The following is a 22,971-nucleotide window of genomic DNA, read 5'->3' as shown; positions in this document are numbered from 1 at the left end:
GCAAAGACCTATCAGAAGGGAGAGGAATCGAGCAAGGAACCAAGCGCAAGACAGAGGTTGGTCTCCTTATTCCCCTCTTATCTATTTCTCATAAAGGAAAACGAAAGTAGTTTTTAGTTTGTTTGTTTCTAAGGTAGCTAGCAGCCTTAGTGGGACTAGCAGCTCTGCATAGACACTAGTTTTCCCAATAACAAAATGGCGACTCCACTGGGGAGCGAATAGGGTGTTTGTTTATCTACATTTGTTTACTTTATAAACTTATAGATGGAGCCTGAAGTCAAGCCAGCTAGCCTTCGAACTGCATTTGCTATGCAAGTGCAAAGTAGATCAATGCTGCTTTAGTCTATCTCCAAGTTTTGTTTATGAATTAAACAATTGATTTACAAGCTCTCTAATTGCCCTTGTGGTGGCTCTAGTAACCTCCTTAGATCTACCCTTGTGATTCATTTACTGATTACCACTTGCTCGGCCTAAATCCCTGAACTGAGCTGCAAACTGTGACTTGGAACCCAGCTAAAGTCTCGTCCCTGATCCATCGCACTGTGTCTTCTTTGAAACCTGAATGCATCGCACTTCCCGAGTATAGTAAGTGCGTTGCATTTCAGTTTCCCTGTGCTACAGGTGCGCTGATCAAACCTCTTCTGCTCTTAGACTTTGGTTTCTGTGTTCACTCTTTTCAGCTCTATTTAGGAGTTTATTGTCTGTAGTCAGTACACCTCTGTTGAAACCCCCTTCCTTGCCATTATTCCGCCTCCATTGTGCAAAGAACTGTAAATGTTTTTATGTATTTTGAGTCATTTTCAGTTCTCTTTTACAAAGAAGTAGCGTAATTGAACTGTCGTTTCTTGATTTGAAAGTGTCACAAGTGTCGTTTTCAGTCATAGAAGAGAATTTGATTGTTCTTGATAGTCGATTACACTGTTACTCTTGTACTTGATTTGAATTAGTAGTTTTTCAAGTGTCGAAAGCAAGTTTTCAATTCCAAATAGTAAAGTGTCGTCATTGTCTTCATTTTTGTTTTGAAAAGAAACTTGTTAGTAATTGTCGCTTTGAAAAATAATTCATATTTGCGCTTAGCTTTCTTTTTATCATTCACACATTAAGAAGGCTGAAAACAAATACATTCATGTGCATTTGCATTTAGACTATTTGTTGGTTTGATTTAGGACAAGTGCATATAGTGTGTGCTCTCTGCTCTTTGTTGAAAGAAAATCATCTCTCTTTCCTTAGTAGCTAGAATTTTCATTGCAAAAAGAAGATTAAACGATTGTTTATCATCTTAGATTGCATTTTAGGAATTGTACATATACATCACGCGGTGAACCTGAAAGGCAAATTTCTTAAGCAAGATCAACTATAAAATAAATTTAATGAATCTAAAAACGCTTTGGAACCTAACGCACAACATCTAGAAGTCTAGGCTAGAGATGTATTCTGGCGTCGTAAAGCCTGGTAACTGTTGTTTTTACTGTTGGTTGGGTGATTCCTCCACTTTGAGATGACAAGTGCCAGTACGGACTTGTGCTCCCACGTATCGTCGAGTATATTTTGGGAGACCACAATAGGCTTTATCCTTTATCCATAGGAAGTCGTGTCTGTCGCCCTATCGATCGCAATGCACTGAACACAGCATTCGGGAAGATTGACTATCGTACCGTAAAAAGTATTCTGCAGTTTTGCGATTGGTTTGGTAATCCCTCTGTCTAGATTTCCAGAGCAGTCCCTTTCGTTCCTTTTCGGACTCCTTAAAGGAAAAGGTCCATCTGAGCACTTGTCACTTTAGGCTCATTAAAAATCGAAGGCGACTAGAGTCATCTTTTGTTTTTTCTCGACTCTTAAAAATTGAAAAAACAAGTTGTGTCAAAGCGTCTAAAATTTATTTTAAACGGAATAAACATCACCTTTTCTACGTTGGTCTTAGGTTGAGAAAACTGGAGTCCACCAACCAAGGGGTTACCCTTGGAGGAAATCCGAGTCTCTTCTCCTCTTGGGGAGATGTTGGTGCACCCCACATGGCCACATTGTCGCTTCCAAGATTGACAATCGGCTTGCCCATATGGCTCTTCTCAACCTCTGTCGTTCAGAACACCACGATTCCTAAACAATCTAGTCAGCAACTAAACGATACCAGAGTTACCCCCCAACCTTCTGCTTTGTCCAATTCTTCCTCTCCTCCTTCCTCTTCGCTTGATGAAGCTGGTAAAGCCAAAAATCAAGTAACTGAGAAGAAGAAGGAGAAGAATAAGAAAGAGAAGAAGAAGAAGCAGCCAAAGGCGAAAAGGGGCAACCAAGCATCGTCTAGCGAAAATCCACACACTGCACCGACCAGGCCTAAATCGCCATGTGTCATTTGCAAAGGAGACCACTATCATCGTGATTTTCCTTGCATCCCTCGGATCTTAAGGGACTGGTCTCCTCGTTTGCACAATTTGGTGTCATCAACCTCTGATGATCATGTTGGAAGTACACTGTCAACTAGTGAAAGTGAAGTCCCTGGACAAAAAGGAAAATATAAATTTCCTTGTAGATTGTGTGAAGGCGATCACGCCGTCCATCGTTGTCCCTTCTCAGATGAAGCTAAAAGAGTTTTGGACGACCGTCCGGTTTCATAGCTACGGCTTCCTCCTGGATATAAGAAACTCTTGTCGAGTCTGTCACTAGTTGAAAATCCAGCTGACACGCCCTTGTGGTCGGCCGAAGCGTCTATCATTGAAGATAAACCATTTGAATCCACACCAAACGAAAGTGAAAAGGTCGAGGCGGCAGTTGACCCGGTCGTGCCTTCAGAGGATCAATCTTCAGATGATACAGTCACCGAAGAGAACAAGAACGACACCGTTCAAATTCTCTTCATAAGCACAGACTCCGATGAACATGGGGGCATTCTACCCGTTCCTTTATCGCAGGAAGGAAGTTCATCAGAGTCATATTCGGCCGTTTATTCGGTCCCACCTCCAAGCAACCTGGTTGTTTCCTTTGACTGGAATCTACTAGGCAGACCCCGTTTACCGGCTAGTGTACCATTTCGAATCATTGCTCAAATATATAGAATGGTCATGGCCAGTACCATCATAGATGAAGGGGCTTCTGTGAGTATCCTTTTCTCAACTGCTTGGAAAGTGCTTGGTTCGCCATCGCTTTTGCATGAGATGAGAAATCTAACAGGCTTTGACAAAGGAACCAGTCGACCGTTAGGGATCCTTCCCAATGTGCCGATAACAGTGAGAGGGAAAACCGTTCACATGAACGTAATGGTAGTCCAAGGACCCCTGGATTATAATCTACTCCTTGGACGAGACTATATTTATTGCATGGGAGCCATTGTCTCCTCACTCTTTAGAGTAATGTGTTTTCCGCATGAAGGAAGAATGGTTAAGCTCGTAGACTAGCTTTCATTCCCCGATTCACACATAGCAAATAGTCATATACCAACCCTGAATGGTCTTTTCACGCAAGGAATGTCTCATCAATCCCCAGTCCGTCCTCCTGATGAGAGCGAGTGATTTGGAGGATATGACTGAAACCCAGGGGGCATGCACCCTGGTCTGTTTCGGCAGGAAAACCTTGGGTATAGGGTAGGTTTCCGCAGAGGATATATGACTAGTCTGACACACCCGTCCGTTTAGGAAAATGGGATTAGGCTGGAATAAGATTCCCTCGTCAAAGTTATGTGAGTGGAGGCGTCTGCGCCACTCACCTTTGTCTATTTCGGTAGACATCACCGAGGAAGTGTTTTGTCTGTAGCACAGATAGAACAATCTTTGGTAACCTGGAAATTTTTCGCTATACCTGGGGGCATGCAAACCTTTTTGTGTGCAAGCAAAGAGCGACCATTTATTTTTTAAATTTGTAGGTCCTCTAACCCTTTAAACTCGTAGGATTGATCGTTTCCTAACTTGCATAAAGAAAGGATGCGGAGCAAAGCTTTGTAAGGTGCAAGCTCCATAAAAATGGCATCTTAGATGAGACATCCTTATTATACGACTGGATCGAGCAGTTTTAACGTGGAATTCAAGCTCGTTAAAAAATAAACATAAGCAATGAGCAAGTGTTCCCCCAGCGTTTAAGCTCATTAAAAAATGAACCAATCCCCAGTAAATAACCATCGTGAATGTATTATCATCAGCCTTTGAAGCCTTGGTCGTGTTCTCATCATCACCTCCACTCTGTATTGGTCGATCATTCACCTCCACTTGATTGTTTACCCCTTTTGAGGAACAGCTGCGAAGAGTGATCCTGTTAGCCATCCTTGTGACACTGCCGTGATTGGAAAATTCCAAACCTTACCTGGAATTAGCTGCTACCTGAATCTATCACTCGTTCCTCAAAAACGAGTCTCCTTTAAGCTCTTTTCAACTGACTCGTAAAATATGAAAAGATTGCCGAGCCATTGGCCTCTCCAGCTCGTTAAAGTGACTGGAAGTGCTATCCCTCCTTTAGATTTTAATCTTTTTTGACTAAGGGATTATTACACAAAAAGATCGAGTGCTTGTTTTGTTCGGCTCGTTAAAATTACCGAAAATTCATCCCTTTTGTATTATTTTATACTTTTTCGGACTCAAGGGATTACGTGACGAAAAAGGATTTTTGGAGTTTCCTTTACGTCCCTTTTCAGACTCTCTAAAATTGAAAAGGACCGAGTTATCTTTGTCGTTAAACTCGTTAAAACCGAATAGCGACAAACTTGTCCATAACATACAAGAACGAGTTTCACTATCGCTAGGCTCGTTAAAACATAGCGATGGGTTTGCCCGAAGGGAAAATTATAGAACAAGCATATGTTATCCTCCTCAAGCTTGACAAAAATAAAGAGGTACTGGTCAGCAATGACTGGGGAAAAATTGGGAAGAAAACTTGAAGAAACTTTGTTGGTAGCAAGTCGCTCTTGAACATGACACTTTCACTCTGCATCCGAGTCGGGTTGGGTTGTTCCATTCACTGGTCACATCACCATGGTTCCGTCACACCATCCACATTTGGGGTTAATGCTACCAATCCATCATGTCAGTGTCGCCGATATGTTCAAGAGAAGTCGCTCAGAGAATTCACCTGTGTCTCACCAACTGCAATACATTTACGCTCCATTATTTCGTGACCGCCACCCTGAACCTTATATCACCAGATCGTTTTCACCTCCATTAAAATCATTTGCTCCATTCCGTGTCATTGATGTGGGATTCACTAAGGATCTCCTATGACGGATCACTTCTTGTCGACATCAGCTCATTATCCAAGAAGTTGATCTAGGAACAACCCTTTCAGTACCTTGAAGCTTGCATGCCTCAATGGCAAGTTTCTCACTTCTGGCGACAGGTTTACATCAATGGCCTTCGACCGAAAGATTTTGCGTGGTGTTTGACGCCAAGTCCCTTATTCACACCACGTGAATTGTACTGTAGTACCTTGAGGGTCATCATCATTATCAGTGATTCCTCTCGCGCCTGTTAACAGCTTACATCATTGGCTGGTAATCAAGTGATGTCTTTCCATGTTCGACTCCAGAACATCTCTCACATGGATCGACTTGTACTTTGAGTGAAGATTGAACGAGATTGAAGACCCCAGATCTAGTTTCATCCATCTGGGCTATGATATATATTCAGGAAAATAAAGACATCAAATGTACATCATTGCTGCACAGATAATCATCCAATCTAAGGGATGATGGCTCTACCAGAATCATCAGTCTACACTCAGACGATTGTATGTCCTATGTACATGAAAATGAATTTATAAAGCTGAGCATGGGAATGCCCGCCTCAGCTAGATCATGAAAATATTATGAAGATAATGTATTGTGTTGTATCTTATTACATGTCACCTTCCAGCTTGAAAAAACTTCGGATCCTCATGATAAATCATTTCACCCGACATCAAAAGATTAACAACCTCATGCTTTAGGGGGCAACTGTTATAGACATTTTTGGGCACTGCAACCCCAATCAAAAATTTCCATAAACCAAGGGTTCCTAGTGTTGTGGGGAAAAGTATCCAACACGGAATGACCCTATCCCACTCTAGGGGTGATAGTTCCTTAGCAACAGCTGAAGAAAAGCTATCTAAAGTTACTTCTTTATGACATGCAAGAGATGAAAGGAAGAGATCCACTTACCGATGTCTTGCGCAAATGGTCGATCCAATCTCCTCTATTTGCCGCTTGCTCCCAGCTCCAAGTCTTCTCACGGGCCCAGCTACACGAGATCCTGCGAACAAGACAAGAAAGGGAAACTACAAGAAGCATGCATTCATAATTGATTCAAGGATTAGCATAAATCAAATACGCAAGTAAGACAATACACCATTGAAACACATGCGAATAGAAGAACCTCAAATGCTTTATTAATATAAGGAAGTAAGGTTCAGGCGGTGATACAACCGTGAGAGGTCCAATCCAGCATCACCTTCCCGACGGAAAGAAATCTCCTCTTGACCTCCCTCAAGCAATCACCCAATACTCACAACTGTAAACCAACAGCAATTCTTTGCACAAAATTCCGGCCTCCAGATCCCATGGGATGAGATCCTTATATAGAGTTTTGGAGTGAAGATAAGTCAGCTTGATGTGACTTGTTGTCCTCTTCAACTCCAGTTGTTCTTCAGTCCTTGAGTCCACTCGGAGTTTCTACCTTCCACTTGGAGTTTTAGAACCTCTTTACTCATCATTAGGTGAATCTTCTGATCCAAGTGTCATTTTGGAAGCTTCCTGGGCACTGGCACATTAAGAAAAGATTCCTCCACATGTCAAAGTACGCCCAGCGCAGGTAGCCTTTGTTGCACTTTCTATGCAGCGCAGGTACACCATAGAGCTTTTGACATTCAGCGCAGATGCTTAGTGGAGCAGCTGCTTTGATCCAAAATTGACCTGTTTTTGAGTGTTTTTCAGTGGAGAACTGATCTGTAGTGCTGTGGTTTGCTGACCTTGTTCCTCTAGGGGTAGGAACAACATGTTTAGGGACTTTGGATCCCTCAGATTATTGACATTTCATGCTCCATGATGTAAGGCACAAAAATGTCTATAACAGTTGCCCCCTAAAGTATGAGGTCGTTTATCGGGTGAAATGCTTTATTAGGAGGATCCGAAGTTCATTCAATCGTCGGGAGGTGACCTGTAACAAAATACAATACAATACATTATCTTTTCATACTTTCTTTTCATGATCTAGCTGATGCAGGCATTTCCCATGCTCAGCTTTATAAATACATTTGTTGTACATAAACAGACGATCGTCTGATAATAGACTGATAATTCTCTGCTTTTAATTATCATCCCTTTAGTAGGATGATCATCTACTGCACATGTCTATGTTTTTATCTCCTGAATATATATCGCAGCCCGGATGGATGAAACTAGATCCGGGGTCTTCAAACTTGTCCGATCTACACTCTAGTACAAGTCGATCCATGTGAGAGTTTCTCGAAGTCGAACATGGAAAGACATCGCTTGATTACCAGTCAATAATGTAAACTGTTAACAAGCGCGAGAGGAATCACCGATAATGATGATGACCCTCAAGGTACTGCAGCACAATTCACGTGGCGTGAATATAGGATCTGACGTCGAACACCACGCAAAGTCTCCCGGTCGAAGGTCATTAATGTATACCTATCGCCGGAAGTGAGAAACTTGCCATTGAGGCATGCAAGCTTCAAAGTACTGAGGGGGTGTTCCTAGATCAACTTCTTGGATAGTGAGCTGATGTCGACAAGAAGTGATCCGTCAAAGGAGGGCCTTAATGAATCCCACATCAGTGACACGGAACGGAGCTAGTGATGATGGTGAAAATGATCTGTGAAATATGATTCAGGGTGGCGGTCATGGAAGGATGAAAGATGATGTATGGTATTGGATGGGACCCGGTTGACACTTTCTGAATGACATCTCTTGAACATATAACGACACTGATGTGATGGATCGGTAGCATTACCCCATGTATGGATGGTATGGCGAGACCATGGTGAAGGGACCGGTGAATGATAATAACCCAACCCGATATTTACGGAGGTAAAAGTGTCATGTTCAAGAGAGACTTGCTACCATTAAGCTTTGAGGTTCTTCCCAATTTTTCCCCAGTCATTTCTGACCAGTACCTCTTTATTTTTGTCAAGCTTGAGGAGGATAACATATGCTTGTTCTATAACCTGCCCTTCGGGCAAGCCCATCGCTATGTTTTAACGAGCTTAACGATAGGGAAACTCGTTCTCGTCTAAAGACAAGTTTGTCGCTATCTAATATTTTTAACGAGCCCAGCGACAAAGATAACTCGGTCCTTTTCATCTTTAGAGAGTCTGAAAAGGGTACATAAAGTGGACTCCAGGGGTACTTTTTCGTCATCTAATCCCTTAAGTCCGAAAAAGTATAAAACAATACAGAAGGGATGAATGTTCGATATCTTTATCGAGCCGAACTAGACAAGCGCTCGATCTTTTTGTGCAATAATCCCTCAGGTCCAAAAAGATTAAAATCTAGAGGAGGGATAGCTCTTCCGGTCCTTTTAACGAGCTGGAAGGCCAAAACTCGGCAAACTTTTCATATTTTACGAGTCAGTGAAAAGAGCTCAAAGAAGACTCGTATTTTGAGGAACGAGTGATAAACAGGGATAGCAGCAGATTCCGGGTACAGGTTGGAATTTTCCAATCACGACAGTGTCACAAGGATGGCTAGGTGAAATCACTCTTCGCAGCTGTTCCCCAAAATAGGTAAACAATCAAGTGGATGTGAATGATCGGCCAAGTGAAAAGTGGAGGTGACGGCGCACAAACATGACCAAGGCTTTTATGGCTGATGAATTTACGGTCTCAAATGGTTATTTACCGGTTCATTTTTTCTGGATGAGCTTGAACTCTTGGGAAGCTTGCTCACATGCTTATGTTTATTTTTTAATGAGCATGAAGTCCGCGTTAAAACTGCTCGGATCTTGCGTTTATTTTTTAACGAGCATGAACTTTGCCAAAACTGCTCGTTTTTACCAGTCATAAAGTAGGAAGGTCTCATGGAAGATCGCTATTTTTTAAAGAGCTTCATCTCCCTACGTATTGCTCCATATCCTCTCTTTGTGCAAGCTGGGTATCGGCTAATCCTACGAGTTTAACGGGTTAGACCTACAGGTTTAAAGGGGGGACCTAAAAAACTAAAAAACAAAATAGCCGCCCGTGCTTGCATTCCAAGAGGTTTGCATGCCCCCACGTGTAAGTCTAATTTCAAGGTCGCCCCTACTTGTCCATTGAAAACCCTTGTTTTCAATGGGTGAGGCTTACCTCTTTTAGGTTATCCAAAGATCGTTCTGTTAATCCTTTCAAACAGAAACTTTCTTCGGCGATGTCTATCATTAGGTTACACAAAGCTGGTTACAATTTGTTGCAGCAATAGAATCTCTTTCTTTGGAGGCTGCCCCTACTTATCCTTTAAAACATTTGTTTTAATGGGTGAGGCTTTCCTTTTACCCAAAGATGGTTACTACTTGCTGCCGCAAACGGATCCCCTTCTTTGGCAGAGCCTACTTATTTAGACAAAGGTGAATGACGGCGCTTCCGCCACACACTTAACTTTAACAAAAGAATCTTTTTCCAGAACAACCCCATTCCTAACTGCCCCTTCCTCTGCATGAGAGCTCTTGCCGGCTCTTCTGTTTTACGAAGATGAAGGAGGGGACGGGGTACGGACTAGTCATATTCTCCCGCGGAAATTCTACTTTACACCCAAGGTTTTCTCTGACCTCAGCAGACCAGGATGCATGCCCCCTGGGTTCCGGCCCTGCTTTCCCGAATTACTCGTACTCATCAGGAAGAAGAACCGGAGGTAGAGACCTTTCTTGATCAAATAGACCATTCAGGATAGGTATGTGACTATTTGCGATGCGTGATCCCGGAAATGAAAGTTGGTCTACGAGCTTGACCATTCTTCCTTCGTATGGAAAACACATTATTCGAAAGAGTGAGGAGACTATTGCTTCCATGCAATATATGTAGTCTCGTCCAAGGAGTAGGTTATAATCCAAGGGTCCTTGGACGACCATCAAACTCATCTTGACAGCCTTCCCTTTCAATGTAATAGGCACATTAGGTAGAATCCCTAATGGTCGACTGGTTCCTTTGTCAAAACCCGAAAGATTCCTTATCTCAGCAAAAGCGTTGGGCAACCCAGTGCTTTCCAAGCAATAGAGGACAGGATACTCACAGATGCCCCTTCATCAATGATAGTCCCAGCCATCACCATTTTGTATATTTGGACTATAATTTTAAATGGTATACTGGCTGGTAACCGGGGTCTGCCTAGTTGGTTCCAATCAAAGGACACAACCAGGTTGCTTGGTGGTGGGACCGAATATACGGTCGGGTATGATCCTGACGATGCTCCTTCCTGCGATAAAGGAGTGGGCACATTTCCCTGATGTTCATCAGAATCGGTGTTGACAAAAAGAATCTGGACGGTGTCATCCTTACTCTCCTCGGTAGGGGTGTCAGCTGAAGATGAATCCTCAGTGACTGTGGTATTTGAAGATGAAACTTCTGAAGGGAGAACCGGGTCAACTGCCGTTTCGACCTTTGGACTTTCGTCTGGTCCGGATTCAGTAGGTTCACTTTCAGTGACTGACACTTCAGCTGGCCCTATGAGCGGGGCAGCTGTATTTTCAACCAACGAAGGACTTGGCGCGAGTTTTCGGTATCCAGGAGGAAGTAGCAACGGGGCAACCGGTTGATCTTCCAAAACTCTCTTGGCTTCGTCTAAAAAGGGACAACGGCGGAGGGTGTGATTGCCTTCACACAATTCGCAGGGGAATCTCATTCCCCTTCGTCGTCTAGGACCTTCACTTTCGTTGGTCGACGGTAAGCATTCAACCTGGTTGTCAGAGGTTGACACTTCCGAACTGTGCAAACGAGGGGACCAGTCCCTTAGTATCCAGGGAATACTGGGACAATCACGGTGGAGGTGGTCCTCTCTACATATGACACATGGCGATTTGGGCCCGGTCCGTGCTGTGTGTGGATTTTTGTTAGATGCCTTTTGCTTGCCCCCAGGCGCCTTTGGCTCCTTCTGCTTCTTTTCTTTCTTCTTCTTTTCCTTCTTCTTTTCTATGGGAGCTCCGCTTTCGGCGGCTTGACCTCTCGAAGAAGAAGGATCGGAGGAAGGCTTATAAGAAGTGGAAGGCTGGAGGGTAGCTTTAGACTGGTCTAACTGTTGACTCGACTGTTCAGGAACGGTGGTGGTCTGAACTACAGTGGTTGAGAACAGCCAAACTGGCAGGCCAATTGTCAGTCCTGGAAGCGACAACATGGCCATGTGGGGCGCACCAACTTCTCCCCAAGAGGAGAAAGGGCTAGGGGTCCCACCATGTGGAATCCCTTGGTTGGTGTGTTCCATGTTCTCAACCTAAAGATCAACGTAGGAATAAGGGGTGATTATGTTCCGTTTAGAATGAATTTTATATGACGACGCTTTAGACACAACTTGCTTTTTCACTTTTTAAGAGTCGAGAAAAAGCTAAAGATGACTCTAGTCTCCTTCGATGTATTAACGAGCCCGAAGTGACAAATGCTCGGATGGACTTTTTCAGTTATAGAGTTTGAAAAAGGCCAAAAGAAACTACTCTGGAGTTCTAGGCAGAGGGTGTGCCAAACCTTTCGCGAAACCACAGAATACGTTTTACGGTACGAGTGGTCGATCTTCGTGAATGCTGTGTTCACTGCATCGCGATCAGTAGGGCGGCCGACACGGCTTCCTATGGATAAAGGCTTTGTTCCTATAGGGGTCCCCCAATATACGCGACGGTACGCGGGGGCACAAGTCCGTATTAGTGCTATCGTCCCTCAGGAGGAATCACCCACCTTCGTAGAGATCGACAGTCACTATGTTTAACGACGCCGGTTCACGTCTCTACCTAGACCTCTACTGTGTTTCGTTATGTTTCAAAGCGTTGTTAGGTAAATTCAGTTCGTTTTAGGTTGATCTTGCTTAGCAGTTTGCCTTTATGGATCACCACGTGATGTATGATACAACTCCTAAATGCAGTCTAAGAATGATAAGCAAGCTTTTTCAATTCTTTCAACTTATGAAAATCTTAACTACCGAGGGAAAAGAAAGACATCATCTTTTCAAACAGATCATAGAGCACACACTGATGCACTTTTCCTAAATCGACATGCAAACTGTCAAAATGCACATGCACAATGCAAGTATTTCTTTTCTTCTTCCTTAATGTTGATGTATTACAAAAAGAAAGTTGTTGTATGATTTCGAATTCAATTTCAAGCGAAAGCAAACAAGTTTTTGTCCAATAATCAAAAGAACACCTTAAGATTCACTCGTTTCAACACAAGAAATACTGAAATTCGAACCATATAACGAAAGCAAATGTTCAAGCAGCTATGAACAGCAATAAACTAGCTCTTAGAATCACAACGACACTTTATCACAGGTCTAGATTCAAGAGGTCACAGCAAAACTAGTTCACTTTCGCTACGGGAAACTGTGAATGAAAGCAAGAAATACAATAAGAACAATCACGGTTTCTTCATACAACTGAGGCGAAATGAAGGCAAAGAAAGGTAGTTTCAGCTGGGTATACAGGTTGACAACAGGCTGCAAAAACAATATTGAAAACTGGGCAACAGACAGTGGGGAACCCCAGTTGCACAAGGCAAAACTGGATCAGCGTAGGTGCTGTACTGTCAATATGACATGCAGCGCAGGTAGCCCCTTCGGGACCTGTGTTGCAGCGCAGGTAGCCTTTGCTGCAGCTGCACTGAAGAGACAACTCTCGTCTCTCTCAGATTCCGGGTCACAGTTTGCTCAAAAATCAATGGTTTTTGGCCAAATCAGAGGCTATCAGTCAAGTATACACTAGAGGATGATTAAGGAAGATGAACACTATCACAAAGAGCTAAAAAGAGTCCTTGTGGATCAGCTCTTCAAATCATAAACATGCCCAGCATTGAGCTAGAGTAGCTGCCCTCTACTTTGCATTCGAAGTATTCGAATGCAGTTCGATTCGGTACTCCCTTTGTTTAGGAAATGAATAGCAAGAAACACAAGCTACCAACAAGACACGATCCCCAGCGGAGTCGCCAGTCTGTTGTGGGGAAAAGTATCCAACACGGAATGACCCTATCCCACTCTAAGGGTGATAGTTCCTTAGCAACAGCTGAAGCAAAGCTATCTAAAGTTACTTCTTTATGACATGCAAGAGATGAAAGGAAGAGATCCACTTACCGATGTCTTGCGCAAATGGTCGATCCAATCTCCTCTATTTGCCGCTTGCTCCCAGCTCCAAGTCTTCTCACGGGCCCAGCTACACGAGATCCTACGAACAAGACAAGAAAGGGAAACTACAAGAAGCATGCATTCATAATTGATTCAAGGATTAGCATAAATCAAATACGCAAGTAAGACAATACACCATTGAAACACATGCGAATAGAAGAACCTCAAATGCTTTATTAATATAAGGAAGTAAGGTTCAGGCGGTGATACAACCGTGAGAGGTCCAATCCAACATCACCTTCCCGACGGAAAGAAATCTCCTCTTCACCTCCCTCAAGCAATCACCCAATACTCACAACTGTAAACCAACAGCAATTCTTTGCACAAAATTCCGGCCTCCAGATCCCATGGGATGAGATCCTTATATAGAGTTTTGGAGTGAAGATAAGTCAGCTTGATGTGTGACTTGTTGTCCTCTTCAACTCCAGTTGTTCTTCAGTCCTTGAGTCCACTCGGAGTTTCTACCTTCCACTTGGAGTTTTAGAACCTCTTTACTCATCATTAGGCGAATCTTCTGATCCAAGTGTCATTTTGGAAGCTTCCTGGGCACTGGCACATTGAGAAAATATTCCTCCACATGTCAAAGTACGCCCAGCGCAGGTAGCCTTTGTTGCACTTGCTATGCAGCGCAGGTACACCATAGAGCTTTTGACATTCAGCGCAGATGCTTAGTGGAGCAGCTGCTTTGATCCAAAATTGACCTGTTTTTGAGTGTTTTTCAGTGGAGAACTGATCTGTAGTGCTGTGGTTTGCTGACCTTGTTCCTCTAGGGGTAGGAACAACATGTTTAGGGACTTTGGATCCCTCAGATTATTGAAATTTCATGCTCCATGATGTAAGGCACAAAAATGTCTATAACACCTAGTCCCTAAAATTTTTGTTCCAACCGCTAAATGAACAAGTTCAACTGATTACAGCATCTCCCAGAAGTTCTCCATGAAAAACTACTCAGAACTGGTCAAAGCTGGACCATTTCACCTGCTCCATGGTCAAAGTGCGTTGCATCCCACCTGAATACACACAGTAGAAGCGATGCATGTTGAAAAGCCCTTCTATGGGGTGCGATGGGTGAGAGTGGACAAATGGCAGGGTCAATTCGCAAGGTGGAGGAGCATGGAATCTTCCATAAACTTCTCCTATGACACTTGCCTCTCTGCATTCGCCCAGGGATGAGTAAGAGATCATCAATCTCCAAGTGGAATAAAGAACTATCAGAGAGAGGACACTAATCAAATCTCAAAAGCTGACTCACCCCCCTTGCAAACATCTATATATGGATCCCTCATCCCAGAGATCCTGAGGCTGGAATTTTGTATCTTGTAAGGAAGTTCTGTTGGTTTCTTGGTGCAATATCATAGTGTTGGGTGATCTAAGCTTTTCATGAGGTGAAGAAGGGCTTTCTTGCTGAGAGGATGATGCTGTGTCAGAACAATTGGTTGTAATCCTCTTTGCTCTTTCTTGATTATCAATAAAGCTATTCAAGTTTTCCTCCACATTCTTGTATGATTGATGTTATATGCATTTGTGTTGTCAATATATATCTGGTCCTATATTGTTTATGATAATAGATCTATGTTCTTGGATAGTGTTATGCTACTTTGATTCTACAGGTGCTCTTTGAAGCTGGGTAGACGAGGAAGCGAGTGGCGAAGACCTATCAGAAGGGAGAGGAATCGAGCAAGGAACCAAGCGCAAGACAGAGGTTGGTCTCCTTATTCCCCTCTTATCTATTTCTCATAAAGGAAAACAAAAGTAGTTTTTAGTTTGTTTTTTTCTAAGGTAGCTACCAGCCTTAGTGGGACTAGCAGCTCTGCATAGACACTAGTTTTCCCGATAACATATAGGACACCGTGCAAGAACTTGACCATGCAGGCACCACCAAAGATGGAGTATAAAGTGAACATTGTAAGCCCTATAGTACATGAAAAGCTTAGACTATGCATGGTATCACCAGTAAATACGATCGTTCAATGAACCTTAGAAGAAGAAATCCAACAGGGAAATTTTAGGCTCCAAGAACTTGAGAAAGAAAGGGTGTAATTAAGGAAGAAAAGTGCTCTGGCAGACGTGAAGTCAAGAGCCTGTAGGATGAGATAAAGGAATATTTTCTCGATAAAAGACCAGGGTGAAAAGATAGGATGCGTGTGATCATGCTAACAAGTTTGAGGACTATCGTCGTGAATTGATCAGTCTGATGCCTTGATTTAGACCGCACATTACTAAGCGAATCAACCAGGGTAACACGTTGCAGATGATAAAGTGCACGACGTCGCCCATAACAATAAACGGTGGGTATTTTCCAGGAAAAGTGATGGATGATAGGATGAAACTCTATACAGGTGTTGTGGCCACCTTACTAGCCCAGGGAAGTACAGACTTAGCGCTCCAGGCAATTGAAAGGAAGCGCGGGAATATAAACTATTCTGCCCGGGAGCTGCGTGATGTTGGAGCTGCGCTCACAAGAAAAGAGTCACAAGGTCCACGACCGTGCACGGGGGGCTATGCTATCATGCGGGTTGGCCAAAAAGTGACCGTTGAATTCACTATTCACGGTGGGATGCTCGACTTGAGACCAAATGGAGCAGGCCACAGGCATTTAAGATGTGATTTATGGGCAAGATTTTGGAAAATTTGCCGCCAAGGGAGCATTAATGAACTAGATTTGGGGGGAATGATTGAATTAAAATTCAAAAAGGGCTATAAATTACAAAGGGCTTCCGAGCAAACAACACTTTGTCATTTGCGAATTGAGTTATTGAGCAAAGCCCTTTTTGTTTTGTGCCGAGCATTAATTGAGCCCCTGAGTTTGCAAGTGATAGATTTATGGACGGACATAATGGAAGTAGCTAAGGAAGTTATAGAAATAACGGAAATGACCGTCGAAGAGGCCGCACAGGCCCTGACTCTGGGGGATGCTCCGAAAGGCACAGGGATTGTGGTAGAAATCCCGAAATCACTGCGCACGCCAAGACCAAAGAAGGACAAACAAGCGATGGTTCCCGTACGTGTGTCCCCGCGGAACCCGCTGCGCACCAAGCTATCGATGGAGGAGAAGGGGAAAGTCGTTACCATAGAAACCGATGAGGAAGAAGAAGACCTGGAGGACCTTATCATCGAAGAAGACGAGGACGAAGGCATGGAGGAGGAAACTGAGCCTGCGCACCCTCCGAAAAAGCTACCCACCTATATCCCCCCACGGAAAGGGAAGGCTAAAGTGCCCAAGGACCTTGACGAGACCAAGAGCTCGCTCCAGACCCCGCTCCTCCTAGACAACATCATTTTTGAGGGCACGCACCTGGGATGGTGCCAAGCTTAAAATTTGAAGATTGGGACCTCGCTGACCACGAGAAGTTCTCTCACCTTGAGAACTCGCACCTCATAAAGCCCAAGCAGAACACCGCAGTGGGGGTTATAGAATTAGAGCCGCGAAAGTGGTTACGTGGAGTGGAAAAGGCTGAGCTACTTAACTTGGTCTCGATGCTACATTTCCACCGCGCCCCAATAACAATTTTTGTCATCAGGCAGCTGCTCTTCCTGGTGCATGATGGGTGTTTGTGGCTGGAGGAGCCCATCCCCATCACGGCAGACTTGATTCACCGCATTACCCGGCTTCCATGCAAAGGAGAGGACCCCGCAGACATCTCGGAGGGGAAGAGCAGTGACTTGGCCATCACGGAGGCCATGAAGAAGAAATACAAGCTGGAGAAGAAGAAAAGGGCTACGCAATATCCAACATCAATGATAAAGTTATGAAAGTGGCAACCCAAATACTGGCCAGTAAGGTTATGTGCAAGTGCCGCGCGAACGAGGTACCTACATCGGTGGTAGCACTTGCTGAACAGTGCGCAGAGGGGGTCCAGTTTAACTGGTCCAAGTTCCTCTGCAAGGAATTCTTGGAGAATTGTCGCGAAGCTCAGGAACAGGGAAAAACGTTCCACTATGCATGGATTCTACTGTCCATAGTGCTCGTGGCAGGGGAATTGCTGAAAGACAGTCAATTCCCCATAATAAACAGGGATCTGCCGAAGGCCGCGAAGTACGCTTCGCTCTTGGCCACAAAGGATGCAAATAGGATCTGCGACAGTAAGATATTCTGGGTGTTCATGGAGATGAACCTCAGAATGGAGATCAATCGCAAGCCGTGGTTGTCAACCACTGTCTACAACACCCCACAAAGTTTTGCAAAATTTAAAATGAACATCCACAACATATACATCAGAGCACGCAAGGACCCGGCCAAGCAATGGAGAGAGCTACCCTTTGTAGCCACGGACGATGTAATCTTTAACGTATTGGAGACACGGTCGTCGGAGTGGCATGCTCTAGACATCGCGGAGATAGAGATGTCGGCGGTGTGGAGGAAGAAAGAGGAGGCCAAACTATGCATGGCACAGTTGCCAAAGAAGAGAAGGAATGAGGTAGTGGCAGCAGAAGCGCGGGTGGCGCGGGATGCTGCACAGACAGCAAATGAACAGGAAAAGGCTGCAGTAGCACAGGAGGCAGCCGCGAAGGTGGGCGAGGGCCAAACATTGCCTTCGCATGGGCAAGAAGCACAGAAAGAAGAGGGAGGCACGGACCCACAAACCGCGTCAACACAGTTGAAGCACCAGCACCCGACCGAGCAGACAGGGCTGCGAAGAAGGTCAAGGCATCGAAGTTGTCTATTGACCCAATCACCCTAACCGAGGGTGATCTACACGACATCAGGGAGACATTGCACGAAGTCACCTCCGTGGACCTCCAAAATTTTATGCAAAAGAACCAGATTGTGTTGGGGGCCCTTAGAGCACAGCTGCAGGAGTTATAGGTGTGCACTCCTTAGGCTAGTACCCTTTCGACTAGCCTCGCAGTCAGAACAACGACAGCAAAATAGATGTTGCATGCTCAGGTGACGAATACCATAGTGTTGCCAGAAGGGGCACTAGTGACAAAAAATGAGGCCAACAGGCCTACGGTTAGCGCATTGAAGGGTCTCAGCATCAACATGGCTGCACTCCCGTGGGAGACCTTATACGTTTTGCAGGATGGGATAACTGCAGAACTGCGGGCTAGGGAGAGCCGCGCACTGCAAGTCCTCAGCGAGCAGAAAATCAACATGGAACAGTTGAGCTTGCAGCACGACGAAGTGGTGTCGCAGAATCGACAACTAGTACAGGTACTAGATGAATCTTTTCAAAGCATCCCTGAGCTGTCCATCCCAACAGACACACCAGCAGATTTGCGCATCCACAGGCTAGCAGTAGGGGTGTGCGAGGTGTGGGAGGAAATGACAAAGGTTTAGCTCGAGTTGAATCTTCAGATTGCCGAACTGCAGTTAAAGGCGCAACTGTCCACCCCTCCGGAAGTCAGAGAACAGCGTGCCATCGCTATTACAGCGGGACTGGACGAGATCGGCAGTGCAGTGCAAGACTACACCAGCATGTCGGAAGAGTCATTTGAGGTCCTCACGAATCTGGAGGAGGACCCAAACATCCAGCGCTTAGATATATAGGCACGAGAAATCCAATAGTAGTATGACAGCGTCAAAGGAATGGCACAAACGGTGGCCCTCACTCAGAGGCTCGCGCGGATGCAACAGGCCAAAGCACTAAAAGAATAGGTGGATGCGGCATGACACAAGGAAGCAGTTCTGAAGGCGCGCGTTCAGCCTTCAATCGATGAGGCCTTCACCATCACAGTAGAAATTGAAGGCAAGCTTGCACAAATGCAGGGGATATAGGCACAGATGCAGAGAAGCAGTTCCGACACAGTGGTCTCGAAACAACGCGTACAACAAATCCAGTAGGCAGCAACTCAGTGCGCTGCTGACCTTGCCACAGTTCGAGCAGAGTTGGAAGGACTGCGCGCGAAAATCTCCGCACCGACAGAGTGACTCGAGGGTGAGTCACGATGTTTGTGTTGGGGGCCTGTTGGGCATGGAATCCCCCCAAGGCATGTTTTGGGGCTTAATACCCAAGTTTTGACCAAATCATTTTGTAAAAGCTCCGCGAATTGTGGGTGCAAAGCGCGAAATCATAATAGAGTCACAAGGTTGTCCACCTTCGTTTTTGTAAAATAATGTTGTCTTAATAGACCTACCCATGGTTCGCGGACCATGGGATTGTATAAATAGAGCAAGGCTCTAAGCGTAGAAGATAGCATAGCATAACTAATAGAAGGGAAGCATGAGAAGTCTAAGTGATCAAGTCGAAGTGTAAAGTGTGTCTTTGGGTCGTAGAGTAGGAGAAGGCTCTGCAGCTAAGTGCGCAGAGGCCTAGTAGTCCGCAGCTGAGTGCGCGGACCCCTACTGCTGAGTGCACAGGGCAGGTTGAGTCAGTTTTCATTGGAAGAATCAATAAAGAGAAGTTTACCATATTTATGTTTATCTTTTCCTATTTTAATGTATGATTGGGTATAATTTGCAAGTATATTGTTTATTTGCTATGCGAACTCATATGAATGTTTTGTGTAAATAAATATAATGTAAGACATCCAAGTACGCGAAGGTAATTAACTAGTATAGGAAGATAAGTAAGATCTCGGGTAATAGCGCAGAGTGCTACTCTAGTAGCGCGGAAGCTCCACAGCCCTTGGTTAGGGTTGCGCGAAGGCAGTATATCAGGGTGTGAGGAACAAGGAAGTGCGCGAAGTGACCTGCGTGCAGGGACAAACAGTTGGACCAGTCGAACTTCTCAGACATCTCAAGGGTGTGGAAACCTTGTTCCAGCACCCTCCCATACTACTTCGGGTGAGACCTCAGTCCGCGCTCCGCGTACTGTTGCCAAAATGGCCAGTAGTACAGGGATTTGTTTGGCTAATTAACTCTGAACCTGGGTCAGGCCCCAAAAAGCCAACATGTTTCGCATGAAACTCCCTCAAGATCACCTTATTGAGCTCATTGTTATCCAGTACATATATCCTGTCTCGGAACCTAACCAACCTGTCTGTTGTAAGACAATAATCCATACCCTGTGCACCTTCACCTGTACCTATACCTGTAATATCACCCGTACTTGTACCAACATCCTGCTGCAACCTGTGCATAATATCCATCTACCTGACATCCTACTGAACTGCATGCAAAATCCCATCCTGTAAGTTTGTCCAATAGGAGATCATAACTACCAAGTGATGTACCTATACCCATCTACTAAGAGCATTTGCCACCATGTTCTCTTTACCTTTGATGTACCTGATCTCAAAGTCAAATTCACTAATCGTGGCCAATCATCTAGCCTACATGGAATTCACATTCGACTGGTCAAACAAATACCTCAACCCAATATGATCACTCATCAGTACAAACCTCCTACCAAGAAGATAGTGCCTCCACATCTTCAATGCATCATTGCTAACTCAAGGTCATGTATCACGTAGTTCTGCTCGTGCTCGTTTAGTTTCCGAGACTCATAGCATACCACCTGTCCATCCTGCATAAGGACTCCACCAAGCCCTCTTTTGCAAGAATTTGTGCATACCATAAAATTTTTGTTCGGATCTGCAATCTGTAACACTGGTTCATGTGTCAACAACTGCTTAAGATTCTTAAAGCTAGCCTCACACTTCTCTATCCATTCGAACTTCTTACCTTTCCTTTGCAATGATGTGATAGGATAAGCAATTTGTGAGAAGTTCCTGATGAACCTCTTATAGTAGCCTACTAAACCCATGAAGGATCTCACCTCATCCACATTCTTTGGAGCTACCCACTCCATGATGGCTCTTATCTTCAATGGATCTACTATAATTCCTTCCTTGGAGACAACATGTCCCAACTAGTGTACCTCACTCTGAAAGAAACTACACTTGTTGAGCTTAGCATACAACTGATGCTCTCTCAACAACCTCAACACTGCTGCTAGATGTTCGACATGCTCTTCCTCATTTTTAGAATATACTAGTATATCATCAATGAACACAATAACAAACTTATCCAAATATGGATGCAACACACTATTCATCAAACACATGAATGTAGCTAGAGAATTAGTTAAGCCAAATGGAACAACAACAAACTCATAATTCCCATACCTGGTCTTGAACATAGTCTTGTAAATGTCCTCCTCTTTGATGCGTACTTGATGGTATCCTGATCTCACGTCAATCTTCGAGAAAACCGCTGCTTCCTTCAGTTGATCGAACAAGTCATCAATCCTCAGCAAAGGATACCTGTTCTTGACATTCACTTTGTTCAATTGCTTGTAATCAATGCATAATCTGAGGGTACCATCTTTCTTCCTCACATACAAGACCAGTGCACCCCAAGGTGATACACTTGGCCTAATGTATCCTTTGTCCAACGTTTCATTTAACTGCAACTTTAACTCAACCAACTCAGGTGTGCTCATCCTTTAAGGTGATTTCAATGGCGAAGCTTTCCGAGGCACTAAATCAATAGAAAATTCTACCTCTATGTGAGGTGGCAACTCTATAATGTCCTCTGGAAACAAATCCTTGGATTATTGCAAAACTGGATACCTACTCAACACATTTGCATCCTCAACCTCCTTACCCTTATCACTAGAAATGTGTACCGCAAATAGCTTGCACCTCTTCCTGCGACTACGCTTTGCTTGCATAGTTGTCACCATCCTAATTGATGTGGCTTTCTTCTTACCCTGTAAGACTATTGGTTCTCCATTGTCATCAACACAATAGCTTTGTCGTAGCAGTCTACCTTGGTTTTATGAAGATACAACCAATCCATGCCCAACAACATTCTGTATGATCCCAACTGTAATACATTTAAATGTGTTGTTGTAGGCATACCGTTCAAGTCAAATGCACAAGCTCTTACCCAATGATGAACTCACTTCTTTGTACCTATAGCCAACTGAACTAACCAAGACTCTACATGAAACTCCTTATTCAAACCACACTTATCCATTAAGTCAAGACTAACATAGTTATAATTAAATCTAGGGTCAATCAAAATAGAAATAACTTGATCACAAAGCTTACCATCCATATCAATGATAGATGCTTGGTGTTCTACCCTCATGTTGTCCACTGTTGCATAGATACATGGAATACTCTAACCAACATCTCCAACATTCCGTGCTTCTTGTGCACTGTATATCTTAGGCCCTCCATCATGATGCTGCGGACAATCTCTCCTAAGGTGTTCTTCACTACATGTCCAACACTCCAATAGACCAGTGCCCTCACCTTTATGCTGCTGCTGTTGTGACCCATGTCCCTATCTAGCTGCATTAAACTTCTTTTGCAGTGCCACATTTTCCTTCCCATCTGCATTATGAGGCCTTGTTCTCATAGGCTATCATTTACCTCAACCTTTGTCTTTTCCCTTCCATCCATGCTGAGATTCATTCTTACGTTGTGATTCTTCATATCATTGCTTCAGTTTCCCCATAGCTTCCTCAAGTGACCGAGGCTCATCATACTCAATCTGATCTCTAAATGCTAATGGAAAACCATTGGCAAATCTTTGAACTTTAGCCTTCTCATCAGTAGGATATGGTACATACCTCAATAGCTTCAAAAACTTAGTCATGAACTCTTCATATGTCATTGATCCCATCTTTAGCTCATAGAATTCTTTAGCCTTACTGTCATAGTACCTCTCTTACAAGTACTTCTTCCTAAAAAGCCTCTTAAACTCCTGCCAACTCAAGTCGTTTGTCCTGATGTCTCTAACCTGCTTAACATATTCTCACCAAATGTCTGCTTTACCTTTCAAGTTGAAGATAACTATTATGACCTTCATGTTATCT

Source organism: Pinus tabuliformis, chromosome X (genome assembly GCF_031772625.1).
Source record: "Pinus tabuliformis cultivar Carrire ecotype Pingquan chromosome X, CPIR1, whole genome shotgun sequence".
Lineage (NCBI taxonomy): Eukaryota > Viridiplantae > Streptophyta > Pinopsida > Pinales > Pinaceae > Pinus > Pinus tabuliformis.
Note: the sequence above shows the minus strand (reverse complement) of the source record.